The following is an 18,223-nucleotide window of genomic DNA, read 5'->3' on the forward strand; positions in this document are numbered from 1 at the left end:
TGCGGGAGGGGGGGCGGAGAGGAAGAGAGAGCATATTTACAGGAAAATCATAGGGAAAGAAAAACAACATTCTTGCTTTTTAAAGAGCTTGTTTACTTGTCAGGTCAGAATCACAGAATTAACTGGAAAACAGTTTTGACTTAAGTGTATCAAACCCACTCCATTTAAGAAAGCACTGAGGCAAGGTAGCTTATGTGCCTTGCTCAGGATTACATAGTTAATTAGTGGCAAACTGGAGGCTCTGACCTAGGGTCAAGTTTCATAGTTCCAGCTTTCAGACCACATGATGCTACCTCCAGACAGTTCCCTACCTCTCATCTCCCTCAATGGACTTCATGGTGTGCAGAGAGAATGTTAGTTTACATGATAAAGACTTTCTACTGTCTTTAAAGTGGATAAATTTATGAACACTTGACAAATTCATAAAATAAACACGATCATTTATTATTTTGTATATGTGATAATTTTTAATGTGGTCACTATAGACATGGGGGTTCAAAAACAGACACACAAAAACAGGACTAATTCTGTGCTGCTTTAGAAATGAATCAACAAATCCAGCTTCAAACAACAAAGCACATTTTAAAGCCGCAAACATTTCTCTGGAGAGAGCATCAAAATTAAAACCCTGTTGTCTTTTATCAGCTGTCTTTACCACTTCAGGCCGCATGATGGCAGTGTTCCTCGGCAAATGAACCTGGAGGAACAGCTGCAGGATCCCTGAGGGGGAAAAAAACCAAACTTGAACCAATGCAGATAAAACGTGATCTAGATTTAATCGCAAATATAGATTAAAATTTGGGGGGGGGGGTCTTATCCACATAAACCATATCTTTCCTTATCATATTTTCCTAACAATGAATTTCACTGTTCAGAATTTGCCACGGGTTTATGATGTTATAGATGAATTTCAAGACACGAGCCGCTAACAAATACATAAATATAAATTAAACGTTGTTTGGGGGGAGGGGTTGTCCATTTCTTGTTTGTTTTCACGGCAGTGGTATTAAGGACACTAATAAACTAAATACATTTTGTACCGGGTGTCTTCAGATTCTTTCTAGACCGTTATTGTTTTAGGAGTCTCTGTCTCTGGGTGTGGGAAAGCAAGACAAGCTTGCTTCTCATGCTCACAATTTTCCTCTTAGGCTGAAAATATTCCCTGTAAGACCAGAGTGAGATTTCCTGAGTCTCTTCTAAAAAGGCGTGAAGCCACAGATGGAAGTTAAAGCAGCAGCTACTGTCAGTCAAGGCCCCAGGCAAGACTGTGAAATCAAAGATTTGTTCCCGTTTCCCAGCCCCGGTCCTTTCTAGTGTCTATATGCTGCCCTTGATAGCTCCAGGGGGTAAAAGAGCTAGGCTTGTCCTCGGGATCTTCCTTCTATTTCTTTTCTTTTTTTTTTTTTTTTTTTTAAATTTTTTTTTTCAACGTTTTTTATTTATTTTTGGGACAGAGAGAGACAGAGCATGAACGGGGGAGGGGCAGAGAGAGAGGGAGGCACAGAAGCGGAAACAGGCTCCAGGCTCCGAGCCATCAGCCCAGAGCCTGACGCGGGGCTCGAACTCACAGACCGTGAGATCGTGACCTGGCTGAAGTCGGACGCTTAACCGACTGCGCCACCCAGGCGCCCCTTCCTTCTATTTCTTGATCCCTCCTGGGTGGACTTTGTATTTTCAACCTGGGTTGTAAGCCTTCTATAAATCTTACAAAGAATGAATGTTGGTTACCTGCGAGGGAATATTTAGGGACAAGCAGGCAATGTACCTCTAACTCATAACAGCTAATAGCCTTGACCAAAAGCTATCCGATGACTCTCTGGGCTTGGTGGGTAGCCCTGTGACTCCATTCCACAATGCAACAACTATTGACGGAGTTATTATTGTGTCTGGCACTGTGATAGGCATGGCAGAAAGATGAGTAGGAAGCAGCCCCTGATCTCAACAACTTACGGTCCAATCAAAGAAATCAGACAATACTGGCTACACAAGAAGACAGAATAAGCTATATATACTGTGGAGGAAATACCAAACACAGGAGGGGAGGGGCTGGGGCATTATACAGGGAGAGATCACACCTTCCAGTTGAAGGATCAAGAAAGATTTCATAAAGGAAATGATAACTGACATAAGATTTTGTTGGAAACCAAGAAACTAGGGTGACTTGATACATTTGATCACGCCTTGGCACCATCCAGAAATGTACTCGCCCCTAAATCTCCACTTATCAAAGTCTCTTCCCTGTCTTATGTCAACTGTCCTGCATGTAGAGGGTGAGGGCATAGGGGAGAGAATGGCAATCCAATTTCACTATAATAAGAAGTATGTGAACAGGAGAAGATAACATTGGAAACATGACTTGAGTCTATATATATGGCGGGGGGGGGGGGGGGAGACTTGAATTCAAATAGAACAGTTGATACTAAATTCAGCCCATAGTGGGAATCACTAAAGACTGCCAATACTCTGGGTTGTAATTTTACTTCCAAATTCGATTTCCAGTTGGGCATGAGGAGGGACTATTAAGGAAAGATAGTCATTAAACATAATTTATGATCTGTCTATTCCATTGCTGCCTGGATAATGACAGTGGTTCTCAAACTTTAAGTTATTTCAGAATTATCGGGAAGGCTGCTGCCCCCCTCCCAAAGTTCTGATTAAGTTTGGGTGAGATCTGAGAATTTGTTCAATGCCAGTACTGCTGGCCTGGGGAACACACTTAAAGAACAGCTGGTTTATGGGCTCTGTAGGATATTTGCTAGGTTAGAGAAAGCCACCTGATTCTAAGGGTCATAAAAAATACTTAAGTCTCTCTTCCTCAATTACTGTTTTTAAATTTCAATGATCAGGAACATCAGATAATTTTTTTTTTTGTCTTAACCACAGTCCTATTTGGGATAAAAAACATTCTACTACTGAAAACATGGTATGCATAATGACTTAATTTTTCTAAATTTGTTTTATTTCCATCACAGACCTCATTGATTTGCAGCTGTATGTTAAGAAATCATAACCCGTTACTGGGGATTGGAATAACTTACAATATTGAAAATATATATACAAAACCAATAAAGACACAAGAAAAACATTTACATGATAATGAGTGAGACAACAGATGATCCCATTTGGTAAATTTTATTTCTTTAAAATACTAAAACATACAAGTTATTATTAAGTACTACCACTATGTATATCCTACTTTTGTATTTGGTCAAAAAAAAAAAGAAAGAAAAATGCAAATAGCTAAGAAAAAAAAGATATATATATATATATATATATACACACACACACACACATATATATATATATATATATATATATATATATATATATGGATGAGGCAATCATTAAAGTGAATAGCTGAGAAAAGTTAAGGCTAAAAAAGTTCAGGACACTTAGGCTCTTGAGAGCTAACGGGAGGTCAGGAAAGTGACCATGTGATCTTCAGTCTGGGCCAGAGCAGTCATGGGTGTATCTCGACTTTTAGCAAATATCACATGAAAAAATCCAACATTACAGAAAAGGTCAGGGTTCATTGAATGTTATGACTTTATTTATGACTTCATTTTACAGTTGAGGAAAGTGAAGTCTAAACATAACCAATATGCCCAAAGCCACCCAGTTTCTTCTTTCCATCCCCCAGCCCACCTAACCGGATAGCCAGTGTGAGTAAATATCCATCCCCTCTCCCACTTCCCACACCATTCAGCGGCAAAGACCACAGAGCGGCATTTGCTTACACCAGCCCTAGAGTCCCTCACTATTGTTCCCCATCTGTTGGCTCTGTCTCTCCAACAATGATTGCAAATGCCTCAAAAACAGGAGCCGCTTCTTCATCCCTTTCCTGAATTCCCTATGGATACATTAAGGGGCTGATTATTCCGTTTATATATATATAAAAAAAATCTCCAAATTACAAAAGCACCCACAATAGGATCTGTATTCTATAAGCTCTTTCAGGTTGCAAGAGCAAGGGAGATCAATTGTGCTTCCCTCGTTAATGGGGGTTTATTGTGAGGACAAACAGGACGCAGACTCAGCAGCTGCACACACAGCCGGGCCCCACCGGGAACTCCTCACTGCGTGTTATTGTCCGGATGAACCTGTAGCTCTTGCGGCCGGCCGAGCAGCTGCTCTCCTAACTTAACTGCTTACCCTCTCTGTGCCTCGGGTCCTTCACCTTTAAAATGGAGATAATAATAATAATACCTACCTCGCTGGCTTGTTGTGAGGATTAACTAGGCTGACACATGTAAAGCCCTTACAAGGGTGTCTGGGACATAGTAAATGCTAGAAGATGTTAGCCGTCATTATTAATTCAGCGTAGCCCCACAGATCTTGAATATAAGGGTTTGGGCTCCTCTGAACGAGAGAGGCACAGAATTCCCTTTTTGTCTTCTTTGAGAAGATGGCTTTTTTTTTCCCCTTATAGTTTCTGTTCACTGGTATCATTGCTGCCCTGGTGGAGAAAATCAGCTCACTACCCTTCACTTCAGAAAAGGCCTCGGAGCAACCGATTCCATGGAAACTCGCCATTGGTGAGCATTTGTTTATTCTAGTGCCAGACTGCTCAAGCATTGAGAGAGGAGATAGAGGACTTATCAGATTGGCTTCCTTGTACCGAGGCAGTTTGATTTTCTCTACAAGTTCTGGCAAATCTTGACTTAACCATAGCATGCCTAAAATATACAAATACCGTGGGATGGCAAACACAAATTTCCAGGAGGACCCGAGTTGGAATTTTATACATAGATTTATGTTACTCTGCAGGGGCCCTCCTTGGGGTCAGCTACAAATCTAGCTGAGGTTAACAGTGTTTTATCATTCTGCAAAGAGGCTCCCTTGTAGTTAACCCTGCTGTTGAATTTGGAGCCTGTCCTGAGCCTTTTTGCTCCAGGCTATGCACGTGGACCTTGGCAGAGCATCATTAAAGCCCCTATTAGTGAGAGCTGACTGCTTTCCCCTGTGAGGAAAAGTATTACATTGCAGTAAAATGCAAATCCACTAACAGGCAACTGCAGATTTATAGCACTGCAGTTCCAGAGGAATCAAAGGGAAATAGAATCTTCTCTCCCCTGGTAGATCAGAGCTACAGACTTCTCCAGATTGCTCAGGATTTCCACTTAGGAATGGCTACATAATTTGTGGGGCCCGAGTGCAAAACAAAAATGCAGGAACCTTTTGTTCAAAAAGTAAGACTTTCAAGACAGTGACAATAGAGCATTAATCCAAGTGCTGGGTCATTCAGACTCCAGGGTCCTGAGCGACGGCCCAAGTCACATGCCCATGAAGCTGGATCTGATTCCATGTGTCACTGAAAAATAACACACTTTCCATGTGATTTAGACACATCATATGGCCTATGGGGAGACAACCTTGTTTGCCTAATTCCCTCAGCCCTAGGCACAACAACAGGATGGGGGGAGAATCAAAATGGCCTGTGTTGTTGTGCCTCTGCCTACTTTTGTTACTGATATCGTAAGTCTCTCCCTCCCCCCACCAAACACACACACAAGCACACATACACACACATCTCCCTTTGCTGTGCATCTCAGGGCACCGACACTCCTCCTCTGGTCCTTGTGTTTTTCTGCTTGGCATCCAGTAAGAGATCAAATGACACAATGCTTAAAATCATGGACTCAATACTACTGCTAATTGTGCATCCCTGGGCAAGTCACTTAATCTTTCTGTGCCTCAGTTTCTTTATGTATAAAAATGTGGATAACAATAGTACCTACTGGAGAGAGCATAATATGTTAGCACACATAAAATTAGATTTGTCCTTGGCTTACTCTAAGTGGTCTAGAGTTTTAGTTGTTACGAACCTGCCACTTTTGACCCCGCTGTAGCCACTCTTCTGTTGCTACCACCACTGTTGTCCGGACTCCTACAGTGCATGTTGGGCCATTCACTTATTGAACAAGAGGGCATTGGGCCAGGACTCCAAATTCATTAAAGGACCAACATTTAGACAGTTGTTTTTATTTCCAGATAAGGTTAGATATGCACAGTCACAGAGATACACTGACAGCATTGGAAGGTCCCTGCTGCTCTTACAAATGTAAAAACCATTTTAAGTGCAATACAACACAATTTTGGCATTTCTTCATTCTTAAAGATATTGGAGCCTGAAAAAATGAAGGGGGGCCTGCTCAGCAGTGTCCAAGGCCATTGGCAGGACCACTCCTGACTTTCCTCTTCTTTCCCTTGGTTAGAAAGGCAGGACTGGAATCCACACTGTTTTGCAAATGAGGGACCCCAACAGGAAAGAGACGGTAAAAGAACACAGGGTTAAGAATATATGTTTCTTCTGAGTCATGGCTGCTGGTGGTCAGGCAGGATATATACTTCAGAAAACAGCAGTAAGAATGAAGCCAAAGAGGAAAGGAAAAAGGGAGATGTTTCAAAGAGGTCATCAAGAACTAAATCACTCTGGTATCAAGGAAGGCCGAAAATGGAAACGTGACATAAATGGGAGTTGACTTTAAGGCGCTAGAAGAAAACAGAAGTTGAGCTCACACTGTAAACAGGATGCTATACTATGAGTTGTGTGAATTTCTTTCTCTTGGTTAGTGATAGATTGGAAAGGAATTTTTTTTTTTAATTTTTTTTTTAACGTTTGTTTATTTTTGAGACAGAGAGAGACAGAGCATGAATGGGGGAGGGTCAGAGCGAGAGGGAGACACAGAAACTGAAACAGGCTCCAGGCTCTGAGCGGTCAGCACAGAGCCCGAGGCGGGGCTTGAACTCAGGGACCGCGAGATCATGACCTGAGCCGAAGTCGGACACTTAACCGACGGAGCCACCCAGGCGCCCCTAAAAAGAAGAAAGGAATTTTAAATGAAACATGGAAATGTCTTTCCTGATGGGGAGAAAAAAGAAAACCCCAGCTTTCATTTCTATTGAGTTCATGGATGGGCAGAGCTTTGAGACGTGCTATTATGTAACTGCGAGCATTATCAGCCCTCCAGCTTACATTCAGCCCTCACAGCTGCAAGGCGTGTCCAACCAGCAAACAGGAAATGAGAAAGGAGCCTCCACTGCAGCGGTCAGCAAGGTTTTACCAGCCTCTGGGAGGCGCCCAGGGAGACAGAGAATCTTGAGCAAATGTGATCTCTCTGCTTTATAGATAAAAAGAGAATTTTATTGCGCAAGGTTTATAAACGTGGCCTTGGCAACACGTGTTTGTTCATTTGTTTAAAACTTTTAATGGGAAATTGTATTTTATTTGCTTAGATCTGTGCATTTCAAGAGTCTTTCAAAAAGCGTAAAAGAGCTCTTATTGCAGCATAAAGATCAAAGAGAGTTGATTTCCTCCCATAGCTATTTCTTACTTTTTTTTTTTATTCTGGAATGTTATTTTCTTCTTCTTTTCACAAATGGTGCCCAGAATGAAAAAGCAATCTGTATTTAAATGTTTGCATTATATTTCTTTTGGAATTCAAGAAATTGTGTGTGCCCAGGCGTTTAGGGGTCAGATTACACTTACAAGAAAACTAGAACAAATATTCAGAAATTGTATACCTGCAATTTGAGGGCAATGTGTTCAAAATTAAAAAAAAAAAAAAAAGAAACTTTTTCCAAGAAGAGGCTCTGTGCACAAGATTGGGATGGGGCTACTCTGATTCAGAATCTGTTGCCATGGTGACCGACCTGGGTGCCTCCTGGGCTCTGTAAGGGAGGCTAGTGTGGTAATTATATAAGCTGAAGCGCCGCTGAATAACCCCAGGAAGGCAGGACCGCCACAGTGCAATTTCTAGGAAACCACTATTTTAAAATTCATACATCATAATGCCTTCTCCTTTTATATGGAAATGTACCTTTTTAGTATTTTTTTTGTATATAAATCTGATAAAACTGATATAGTGGACAATAAAATTCACTAAATCTTGAATATAAGAAGTAAGCCACATGGACCATATTATATACTCATGAATTTGTTTGCAACAGTTCCATTTTTTTATGAATGAACACTGAACTAGCAATTAAATGCTTTACTTTTTCTCATAATATGCCACATGCAACTTGGTCCTTTTCTTTAATATGTAATATGTAATATATAATAATTATAAAAGTATAAGCAGGTGATTGCTTAGAACGATAAATCAATGCCATATTTAACTAGATAAACAAGTTAAATAGGCTAAGCATGAAGGGCAATTAATACACATTTGTCAATGAAAAATATATTTAAGAAGAGGAATTCATACAAATGTTCTCCTTCTTTATCACATTTTACGTTTCACATTTCTGCATGTCATAAACTTTCTAGGAGAGAGATAATTACTTGACCTATAGGAAATTGGTTTCTGGTGATGATGTAATGTTATTTCTTCATTCAACAAATAGTTATTTATTGAGAAAATAAATCTTTCACCTTGAACAAATCTTTTCACTTCCTAAGGCCATCATGTTCCCCATCTGTAAAATAAAAGTTTGTACTGAGGGTCTTTCCAGCTCAATCATTTCATCGTTCCAGAACTCGCAAGATAAAATAGTCTATCAGTCACTTAGACCTTTTACTTTGAAGTGAGAAAACCACTATTTTTTTTTATTTTTTTTTTTTAATGTTTATTTATTTTTGAGACAGAGAGAGACAGAGCATGAACGGGGGAGGGGCAGAGAGAGAGGGAGACACAGAATCGGAAGCAGGCTCCAGGCTCCAAGCCATCAGCCCAGAGCCCGACGCGGGGCTCGAACTCACGGACTGCAAGATCGTGACCTGAGCTGAAGTCGGACGCTTAACCGACCGAGCCACCCAGGCGTCCCAAGAAAACCACTATTTATTCAGTATCCATCGTATCCTGACATTGAGCCAGACATTTTACTTATTTTACCTATGGCACTGTAATCCACTTAAGAAATGAAGAGACAGGTTGTATGATTTTAATCTGTCCAACTCAATTTTTTTTTAACGTTTATTTTTGAGAGAGAGAGAGAAAGAGAGAGCAAGTGGGAGAGGGGCAGAGGGTGAGAGAGAGACAGAATCCAAAGCAGGCACCTGGCTCTGAGCTGTCAGCACAGAGCCCCATGCAGGGCTCTGACCCACGAACCGTGAGATTATGACCTGAGCCAAGTCAGTTGCTCAACCAACTGAGCCACCCAGGCGACCCTCAAATTTTTTCAAATATTTTTTTAATGTTTCTTTGTTTTTGAGAGAGAGAGACAGAGTGTGTGTTGGGGAGGGGCAGAGAAAGAGGGAGACACAGAATCAGAAGCAGGTTCCAGGCTCTGAGCTGTCAGCACAGAGCCCGACACGGGGCTCAAACTCACAAACTGCGAGATCATGACCCGAGCCGAAGTCGGACACCCAACCAACTGAGCCACCCAGGTACCCCCTGTGCAACTCAGGTTTCACGTGTTGTGCATGGCACCAAGCTGCCCACACACTAGTGAAGGATCTGCAGCTACCTCTATGGATGGATTATTTTTTGTGAGGATAAAGAAATGGAAATATGATTGTATGGTATGTCAAAAACTCTGAGAACACTGTTTTCTTTTTAATTATTACAGAATTCTGGAATCAAAGTATCAAAGTGACAAAAGACTAAATTGAACTCTCGTGAAATAGGGACGTCCAGATTCATCCAAAGGCAATGGGATGTAGAAAGTAAATGCTGTGTAGTACAATGCTGCATTGTACAAGTACACCCCTAAAAATGGGACTTGGACATTCGGTTACTGTTTATTAGTACCCACTTGAGTCTAGTCATACTCAGAGGATTAATCATGGATCCAGGTCTGATCAATTGAATTTTAGAAAAATTAAATATGGTAAAAAATAATTATTGTAATGAGCACTTAATATGACAGATATGACTCAGTACAGGCTTTCTTCATTAACCTGAGTGTTTTTCCTACTACTCCCCTGAAAGCACTTTCTCTCTCCCTGTATTTGAAGATGAGGCTGATAATGATGCTACCATTCGGGTGTCTATATTTATTTGCAAAGCCATTGTGTATTCTGCAAGCTCCCTCCATTGCATACATGTTTTTCTGTTCAGTAGTTTTACATACTTTTTATTGAATCGATACTGGCCTTTTCCTGTTCTGCCCAAAGAAGAGGCCCCCCAAATGCTTTACAACTCAGTGAATACAATTCTGTCTCTTTATCTTTGAGATTTTTTTTGCCTCAAGTCCCAGTGTTATACCCCACCTCGTTTTTTGTTGTGTGAAAGAGTGGTCTGATGACAGATTTCATTTCCCAGAATTTATTACCTATTGTGTATTTTGCTGTTCAGCCACAATGACCCCATCTGCATTTAGGTTGAATGGGGGCCCCACCCTGACCCAATTTAATAAAAAAATAATGAGGCCACTCGAAGCTCATAGATGTGTCAGCACTATGAAAAGGGTCTATAATCAATGCAAATGCGATGTTTTCCTGCTTTGTGGAGCACAGAGGTTTGACACCCATCTCTTTTGCTGGATCAAATCAGACTCCCTCTTTGCTTTGAGAATCTAATGAAAGGTATGGACTCTCCCCTCAAAAAAAAAAAAAAAAAGCATGTGACTGGATAATTTATTGAAATGTTAATTGGTGGGTTGTTTCATGCTCTATTTTTTTCCTCCCTCCTTTTCCAAGAATGTGGTCAAGCCTCTTGAGATGTGAATGGTGCCCCTGAGGTTGTACAGAGCACAACCTGCCAATCGCTCATGGGAGGCCTCCCGAAAAGTCCAGGAGCTTTTGTATACTGTCCAAGGGTGGGGCTGGGAGAGTATCAATAATGACCAAGCTTGGATTTCCTGCCGTCCGAGGCAGAATGGAGCTTGAGGTCAAGTTTAACTCGATTTAAAGTTTATTAGATAACATGATGATTTTGTACCCTTGTGTGTAGATATAAGTTCCCATCCTCTGTACAGTTTGATGTTCCCATACACCATTTTACACACTCTTTCTAAGGGTTTGTGATCATTCCTCATCCCCCAACCCTTCCTACCCCACTCTCCGAGATCAGTAATAAGAATTTTAACATTTATTAAGTGCTTACTATTGAGTTTTAACAAAGAATGATACACGTGTTTTTCACGAAGGGAAGCAAGGGTTTGAAAGGTCAAATAACTTTCTGAAGGTCATACAGGCTTTACTGATAGAGGCAGGGTTTGAATCCACAAACACGGGGTAGTGGTAAGTTATACGTTGTCACAAAAGCCATTGTGCGAAGATGCTATCCTCAGGACTGTATTTTATTTCTTTTATTTCTTTCTTAGTTTCTTTAAAAAACCCTTTAGTAATCCACAACCCTGAACCTGGTCATCACATCCTCAGTGTAAATTCCCATACAGAGAGAGCAATCACCATTCATACTCTGACATGCGAAAAGAGTCCCCTGATCAAGCTATTACCTGTTAGACCCGGCACCCCGGCGTACCTCTCAGAAGAAGCGTGGCCTTCACTGCCTACTTTACCTCTCAAGACTTGAGATTCCTTTTCAGAAAAATGGGGATGATAGAAGTGCCTATGATACGAGATTGTTGTGTAAATTATATCAAAAGCTGGGCACATTAATTACTTGGCATAGAGCCCAGTACATGGGAAGAGTTCAATAAACGGCAGCTCATTATTATAATTAAGCCGCACTATTCTCACTGTGAAGACTTGCCCTCAGTTGATATTTGTTTAAAGGCAGGGAAGGCTGTGAGTCTGAGAGGTCTTCTGTGACTCCTTTAAGCTTTTAAATCCTTCCTTGACACTACTAGAGTATTTTGGACATACTTCATTGTTGCGTTTTAGATTCCATAAAAGTTATATTTTCATGTATCTGCTTTCCCTAACTAGACTGATAGCATCATGTTGATATTTGACATCTCAGTATCTAGGAGAGGAGCTAGCACTCAGGCCAGGGACTCCAGGGACACCATTCATATTGTATTCATTGTCAACGGTGCCAGCCCCCACCAGTTGGACCTTGCTGTGACCCCAGCCCCCACCAGGTGGACCTTGCTGTGACTGGGGTATGCCCAGAATAAAACATGGCTCTAATAACAATGATTTTGTGTTTTGGAATAATATTAGGCATGAAATCATATTTGAAACAGAATAAAAAAGAACTGTATTTTCAAATATTTTCCCACCTAGTATTAACTTTTCCCCCCAGCTTTATTGAGATACAATTGATATAGAAGTATTCATCTTTTTTCTGATTTTCGTAAGGCGTCACTTAATTTTCTACTGTAACAGAAAACGCGGCATATAACAGTACTCTAAAAGGCAAGATGCATCCAATCGTAAGTGGACTAAGATTTTGTTGGATGCCCTTTTAAGATTTAATTTAGAATTTAGTATTGAGAAAAATAATGTATCATTGACAAAACATAAAACTTCTTGCCTTTCCCCAGTTTGTATAAATTGAGATCATTATTAAGTCAAGATTGGTAACATAAAATGTCTTCAGAGCTGCTGCATAGAACTCCTGTTCCAGTCATTTAAATGAATTCTCAAAGACTTGAAAAGAATCCTGATTTCATTCAATTTACTATTGATGTGTCTCATGGAGAGAAAGGTTGACTATGAACAAAATAGTCAGACTTGAGGAAGGGTTTCAGAGAAAGAAAATGAAAAGCATTTAAATTTTAAAATGTAAATCAAGCTTTTTGCTTTAAGACAGAATATAATTCAGGCCAGACTAATTTCAAATTTATGATAATTTCATTAGCTGCATTGAAACTTTCCTTGATCCAATCTGTAAAAAAGTAGTTTGCTAATTTATAATTATAAAATATGGGAGATATTTAAGGCATTGTTTTCAAGCACTATTTGCATTTGTTGTTTTCAAGCACCATTTGCTCACAAGCTGCTAATTATAATTTTAATTCATTTATTAATCTAAGTCTAACAGAATCTCCAGTAATGTTTTATTTTTCATTACGAATGTTATTGTAATTACTTAAAAATTATATAAACGCATTTATGTTCAAATAATGTAATCCAGAATTTTTAAGGTAATTAAACTTCATTTTCTGGTGTAGGCTTTGTGTTAACTTTCCATTTATTCAAAAAGATTTAACAGACAACCTCTAAATTCATACTCTCAACAGTATAGTGAGGGATGCAACTGCTATGAAGCAGTTAGTAAATGAAACATTCTTACAAATATGTTGAAAGCCTGTCAATAATTTTTTTTACTAAGTTGCAAAATTTTTATCTGTCTTAAACACACGCTCATCAGATAAAATAATTTGTTTAAGCTTTCTTTTTTTTTTTTTCAACTTTTTTTTTTTTTTTTTTTTTTTTTTTTTTTATTTATTTTTGGGACAGAGAGAGACATAGCATGAACGGGGAAGGGTCAGAGAGAGAGGGAGACACAGAATCGGAAACGGGCTCCAGGCTCTGGGCCATCAGCCCAGCCCAGAGCCTGACGCGGGGCTCGAACTCACGGACCGCGAGATCGTGACCTGGCTGAAGTCGGACGCTTAACCGACTGCGCCACCCAGGTGCCCCTGTTTAAGCTTTCTAATGCAATAGGCCATCTTCCCACTTCAGTTAAAATTCTTACATGCCCACAACTGTCATCATTTACTTTTGTTTCTCTAACTGTCCATATTGATTTCAGTGGTAAAATAGTAACAGTAATTATTCTAATGGATGATTAAATTGAAGACAACTACTATTAATCTACGGTTGCTTTTCAAATAGTACTATTTTTTTTTTCTATAGATAATTTTATAGACCTGAACGATCCTCTAATCTTCTTCTTAAACCTCTGACAAATCTTTTTAGAAATGGTTCTGAGACCCTCCTTTCACTCTGGGTTTCCCTTGGGATTCCCACCTAAATTCTTCTTCCCTCCTTTTATTTGCCTTTTAACTCAACTGTTGCCATGGAGTCAACGGTAGCAATGATCCCCAATCAATAGCTGTCTGATTTCTCAGATTCAGCTCAATGTAATAGCTGTGTCTCTGTGGTATTTTTTATATTTGTAAGACCAGCATCATCTCAATTTTAAATATTCAAAGTTTTATTAATTGATGCATATATTTTTCCTGCAGTTTGTATTTCTTTGCATAAGATTCTGCTATTCTCAATAAGCATGACTTAATGAATGATAACTAAAATAAATTCACAGAAATAAATGTTCTTTGTATTCTGGTTCTAGACTGATCCCATGTGGAAGCCTCTATCTTCACAGTAAATATCTAGAAATAACAGAAAAGATGTGTGATTTAAACATCTATTACCACAATAACCTTGGAAGAACCTTAGAAAGATGCTAATGAAACATATAGAATTAAATATGGGGGAAACAGTACTAAAACATTAATGGGAGCCTGCTGGTTCTAGACAACATGGAGGAAACACATTCCATTTTATTCCTTCCAGTAATCACAATTAAATTTTAGAAACCTAATGTAAGACACAGAAGAATCTGAAGATAGGAGAAAATAAGTGGAATGGCTAGAGACCTTGGGACTTAAGGAACACCCTGGCAGTGAGTTCTCTGAGTTTTTCTTGCCTTATAAATACCTGTCTGAATGCTAGACAGGCCCACAATTGAGAAACACCAAGAGTCACAGACAAAATAGCCCCAAGAAAAGTCTGATTTCTCTAGCCAGAGGACCAGGAAAAGGGTGGTCCAACAAGACAGAAACACTGTAACCATGTCTTCCTGTCCTTGAGGTAAACACTGTGAAAAACACCACATTCCTCTCCCACCAGAGCCCAGAGCCAGGGTGCAGACCTCTGTTTTTGCCCTTCCCTTTGTGATGAGGGGGAGGTGCCCTTCCCCAAAGACCTCGTGGGCAGAACTTTGACTTCCATATGCTCTTTTCAGCAACAGTAGCGCTCTTCCCTGCAGAGTCTTGGGGCAAAACTCGGACTTTGACTGTCTTTCTACAATAACAGAAATGTGCTCCTTGTGCACAGAGCCTTTCTGTAGAACTCTGACTTATAACCCCATTTTAGTGACTGGGAGGGGACCATTGCCACATAAGTCAGAGGATAAAGACTTATCTTCCAAACTCTGCCCTCTGCAATAGAGCTGGTGTCCCTCCACCTACTCAGAGTGCTGAGAGGCTTGGCATGCAGTGTTGTCATCTGAGTAGCACAGGCAGAGCAGATCAGAATAATATGGCAGAGGCTTGAAAGACTACTGACATTTGAACTACAGCACACAAAGAATATCAAGATATGCGTTCTGAACCTAAACAGGTTACTAAAGAAGATTCCATAGGAACGAGGGTCTTATAACAGAATACTCAAAATATCCAAGCTACAGTATAAAATTTATCATATGAAGAACCAAGAAAATGTAGATTTAAATGAGAAAAGAAAAGTAACAGATGATAATACCTAGATGATAACACAGATGTTCAGATTGTCTGAACAGGATTTTTAAGAAGCTGTCAAAAAATGCTTCAACAAGCAATGTGAACACTTCTAGAAAAATAAAAATTAGAAAATATCATCAAAGAATTAGAAGATGTAAAGAAAAACAAAATGGAAATTCTAGAACCGAAAAATACAATGATCTAAATAAAAAACTCAGTGGGTGGGCTCAATAACAGAATGGAAATCACAAGGAAAGAATTAGTGAACTTTAGGTAAGTCAATAGAAATTATTCAAACAAAAATAAGAGAAAGAAAGAAAGAAAGAAAGAAAGAAAGAAAGAAAGATTTTTTAAAAATAAATTGAGCCCTAGGGACCTATGGGATAATAACAAGAAATCCAACATTCATGTTGTCAAAGTCCCAGGAATAAAGTAAAAAGAATACAGGACTGAGAAAATATATAAAGCAATAATGGCTGGGGTGCCTGGGTGGCTCAGTTGGTTAAGCATCCTACTTCAGCTCAGATGATGATCTCGCAGTTTGTGAGTTTGAGCCCTGCGTCTGGCTCTGTGCTGACAGCTTGGGGCCTGGAGCCTGCTTCGGATTCTGTGTCTCCCCATCTCTCTGCCTCTCCCATGCTCATGCTCTGTCTCTCTCTGTCTCTCAATAATAAAGAAACATTAGAAAAAATTTTAAATAAATAAATAAAGCAATAATGGCTAACAATTTCCCAAATTTTATAAAAGATATAAACCCACAGATTCCAAAAGCTCAGTGAACCACAAACAAAATAAATCCAAAGAAACCCATACCAAAATATATCATAGTCCAAATTCTGAAAACTGAAGACAAGAGAAAAACTTTTGAAAGCAGTTAGGGGAAAAAAAAACACAATATATTACCTACAGAGGAATAATGACTTAAATACTAGCTGATAATTAATTAGAAACCAGAGGTCAGAGGTCAAAATTTTTCAAGTGCTGAAAGAAAAGAATTGCCAACCCAAAATTCTATATTCAGTGAAAATATACTTCAGAAATAAGAGGACTCAATATATTCAAATATTAAAAACAAAAGCTAAGAGAATTTGTCACCAGCAGAATAAAAGAATAATTGAAGGAAGCTCTTCATACAGAAACAAAATGATTCCAGAGAAAAACTAAGAACATCAGAAATGAAGAAAGAACAGCTTAAAGGGTAAATATATTGCTAAGTCCAATGGGATATTTTTCCCTTGTAATTTTTAAAAATTGTGTTCAATAGTTAAAAGTAAAAGGTTTCTTTTTTTTTGTTTGTTTTTTTGTTTTTTTTTGTTGTTTTTTTTTTACTGAGCCTGGGTGGCCTGAGTCTAGCTCAGGTCATGATCTCATGGTTTGTGTGGGATTGAGCCCCACATCAGACTCTGTGCTGACAGCTCAGAGCCTGGAGCCTGCTTCTGATTCTGTGTCTCCCTCTTTCTCTGCCCCCCACCCCAAGAATAAAATTTAAAAAAACACAAAAAAATAAATAAAAAATAAAAATGAATCAATAAACATTAAAAAAAATAGAAATTATAACAACACCTGATACAGTCTCAATGTATGTAGAAGTAATATTTTTGGACAACTCTATTACAGAGTGGGAGGGTAAAGTAACCTAAATGGTGGTGATGTATTCACATGCAAAATATTTAACAGTAGACTACAATGAGGTATACTTAATATAACCCAGAGAACAAACACTCAGGAAAAAACTATATGAAGAGACAGACCCAATAAATAACACCATAGATAATCAAAATGGAATACTAAAAAAGTACTCAAGTAGCCCACAGAAAGATAAAGGGGAACCTGAGGAATTAAAATCAGAGGGAGCAAATAAATAATAAAAGAGCAGACATAAATTCTGAAAAATCAATAATTACCTTAAATCTAAAAGGCCCAAAGACATCAATTAAAAGACAAGGATGGGCAGAGGGATTTTTAAAAATGACATGACTGTATATAGTATATATAGTATATACCTAACATGCCTCAAATGTAGTGATAGGTTAAAGGTAAAAGGATAGAAAAAAAGAGAGCATGCAAACACTAATCAGAAGAAAGGTGAAGTGGTTATGTTGATATTAAATGAAGTAGACTTAGGAAAAAAGAAAATTACCAGAGACAAAACAGTACATTACATAATGCTACAAGGGTCAATTCACCAAGAGACTAACAATCTTAAATGTACAAGAGAGTTACAAAGTACACAAAGCAAAAACTTACGGGAAGGAAGAAAGAAATAGAGAAATCCACGATTATAATTGGGGACGTTAACACCCCTTTGTTAGAAATTTGTAGAAACAGCACAAAAAATGTCGGCAAAGATTTGAAAGAATTAGACAATATTACCAATCAGTGAAATCTAATTGACATTCATGAGAACATTTCACCCCAAAACAGCAGAATACACATTTTTTTAAGTGTTCACGGGACATTCACAAGAGACTGTTTCTTAGATCATAAAATAAACCTTAACAAATGTAAAAGAACTGGGCTCATGTAAAATATGTTATCTGATCAGAATGGAATAAAACTAGAATTCAACAACAGAAAAATCACTAAACACTTAGAAATCAGACAGTCTACATCTAAGTAATCTAGGTGTCAAATAAGTAGTCTGACAGGGACATTTTTTAAAAAATCAACTGAATTAAAATAAAAACACAAAACTGTGGAAAACCATAATGACATACCACTGCATACTTACCGGAAAGGTTAAAAAATAAAAGAGAGTGACAACACCAAATTCTGGTGAAAATCTCAAGAAAATAGATCTTTCACACATTTCTGATTGGAATGCAAAATGGTACAGCTACTCTAGGAAATAGTTTGGCACTTTCTTACAAAAACTAAACATGCAACTATTATACTACCCAGCAATTGCACTCCTGGGCATTTATCTTAGGAAAATGAAAGCTTATGGTCACACAAA

The sequence above is a fragment of the Neofelis nebulosa genome, chromosome 4 (assembly GCF_028018385.1).
Source record: "Neofelis nebulosa isolate mNeoNeb1 chromosome 4, mNeoNeb1.pri, whole genome shotgun sequence".
In the NCBI taxonomy this organism is placed as follows: Eukaryota; Metazoa; Chordata; class Mammalia; order Carnivora; family Felidae; genus Neofelis; species Neofelis nebulosa.